Source organism: Narcine bancroftii, chromosome 8 (genome assembly GCF_036971445.1).
Source record: "Narcine bancroftii isolate sNarBan1 chromosome 8, sNarBan1.hap1, whole genome shotgun sequence".
NCBI classification, from domain to species: Eukaryota; Metazoa; Chordata; class Chondrichthyes; order Torpediniformes; family Narcinidae; genus Narcine; species Narcine bancroftii.
The window spans coordinates 33,660,759-33,663,488 of NC_091476.1; positions in this window are offsets into that span (position 1 = coordinate 33,660,759).

Consider the following 2,730-nt stretch of genomic DNA (forward strand, 5'->3'; position numbering starts at 1 on the left):
TGTAGTCTCTAGAAGGAAAGGGAGATATTGGTCTGTACTCTATTATCATTATCATAGGAGATATCCTGGAAAGACAGAAGTAAAACAATAATCTCCTGAAAGAGAGGGAGATACTGGTATGTACCATATCATAGTAGCCAGAACACCAGTGTTGGACCCTTGTGAAACAAGGGGTTGAATTACAGTAGCTGGAATAGGAGAGGGAGAGTTCCTGTGGGATACATCAGTGTTGGACCTTTCTGAAACAAAAGTTTGAATTACAGTACTCACAATAGGTGGCTATGTGACTCCTAATAAAAGGGGACTACTGAAATAAGTGGATTTCAAAAGGGAGACCACTTCTTCACTGCTCTTTTTGAAAATAAAGGGTGCAGCCTCATCATGGTAAGAAACTTCAGAACTCTTAAGAAGCTTTGAGGAAGTTGAAGATCATCACCTGGGGACAAAAAAGCTTAATGAGATTTATGAGTTTGAACAGTCTAAGGACTGAATCCATATTAACAAACATTTCATTACTGCTTTAAGCAACAATGTAAAAGAACTTGATGTTTCATAATCAAACTACAATTTAAGTAGTCTACTAAGTTGAGCCGGACTTTAAAATACAAGGCCTTAAAACTAACTTTTCAGGCTCAGGTTTAAACTGAAATAGTTTGGACTTTAATATACATAAACCCAACACCCAACCCCAACCAACCAATTTTCCCCTGCAACCGCTGCAACCGTGTCTGCCTGTCCCGCATCGGACTTGTCAGCCACAAACAAGCCTGCAGCTGACGTGGACATTTACCCCCTCCATAAATCTTTGTCCGCGAAGCCAAGCCAAAAAATATAAAAATATATATATATATATATGCATGCGCGCGCACACACACACACACACACACACACACACACACACACACACACACACACACACAATTATACATTTGTGCATAGTGGGGTTTAAGCTTAGAGTTAAGAGGGAATTGTTATGTGATTAATAGTTTAATAAAAACTCTTATCTTGAATTTACCATTGTTTGGAGAATCTTTCATTGATGTTCCTTTGTTAGTATGAAGAGGGATCGGTTAGTTTGTAACACACCAAAACACAAATGCTGGAGGAATTCAGATGGTCGCACAGCATTCATTCAAGGTAAAGATATATAACCAATGTTTCAGGTCTGAGGGGTATAACCTTCAGGAAGAGGTCAGGCCTGAAACGTCACTTATACATCTTTACCTCCTATGGGCGCTGCATGGCCTGCTGAGCTCCTCCAGCATTTCTGTGCTTTGACTACAATCACAGTGCCTGCAGACTTGCATGTTTCTTCCCCCTGCCACTATCTACCGACGTATTTTTTCCTGCTGCCACCTCTCCTGTCACCATCCCCATGTCCCTACCCAAACCCTTTCATCTCAAACTCTTCATCTACCTCTTTCTGCTGCAGGGCCACAGAAAAACGCTGATCCTTTATAAATCTGAGTTTATGCAAGGAACACACTGCGTACAAGAACACTTCTAATGCTTTCTGGAGAATATTTCAGGAGCACCTTAGGCAGAGAAGACAAGAGAGAGACACCTTGGGCTTCGGGTTATCATTATCCATCAGGAGGGATGCTGATAATGCTGCGCAGTGACTGGGAATTAATGAGCCCACTCAGGTGAGTGCAAGTGAGAGACAAGCAGCCAAACAATGAAGGGATTCCCTCTCATCTCACAAGATCCAGCCCTTCGTTCAAACTGACAGAGCAATGTGACTGCCTGAAAACAAAAGAACTCCTCAACATGGTTAATGTTTTGTCAAGGTAAACCTCAAGTTGAGCATTCAGCAATTGAGAGTCCTTGTGTTGAATGTAGAGCTGAAGATCCCGATGGGGCTTGAGGATGGTCCATTGTTGACTCCCAAATGTTTGTACTTGTTCAGCCTGTTGCCTCTCTTCCCTCGAGCACAGGGCAACATCCCTTTTCCTTGAGCAGAGAGTTTCTGAATATTACACTCTGCATCAAGCATGGAATTAGAGACGAACCATTGCCTGAAATGAAGTCTAGTGTGATTGCAACCTTAACATCATCAGTCTTGGCTGCATGCTGTGTCTGTGCAAAACCAATGAAACCTGTCACCAGTGACTTTAAAAACCTTTACCTTGAGATACTTTATTCTTTGGTGAGCAGGATGTAGGAATAGCACCCATAAGCTCTCTTGGGGGCAGTGTAATTTGGCATGACTCTTTCTTCCCCTCTTCACAGGGTTCCCCAGGCTTGTCCTACCTCTGTGACGTGCATAGGACCAACATGGACCATTTACTTGGCAGAAGGGAAATGTAAAATTGCCTACACACCCTTCCTCGAGTTACAGTGGAAACTCGCAACATCGTCCTGATTGTTTGACCAACCTTAAGCTTGAAGTGGTGTTTCCCTTTAAAGAGTGGCGTTGCACAACATGGTATGCAATGATTTTGTAGGTGATTATGCAACAGGTTTTCTAGATCAGAGAAAGATGCTATTTCAGTTGGTAATGTTTGGAACAACACTTCACAGTGAAGGACATGTGCCTAGCAATATCTCATGATTTCTGACAGGTGCTGGCATACATTGCATTCAGAAGTGCCAGATCTGATCCTTTAAACTTCATAATTTCAACTCACGAGTGACAGCATTTTTGTAATATCAGTGATCAGATGATTGTATTTAGGATCAAAATGCTGCTTGATTCTTTCAAGATGAAGAAATATATGTTTATATCGG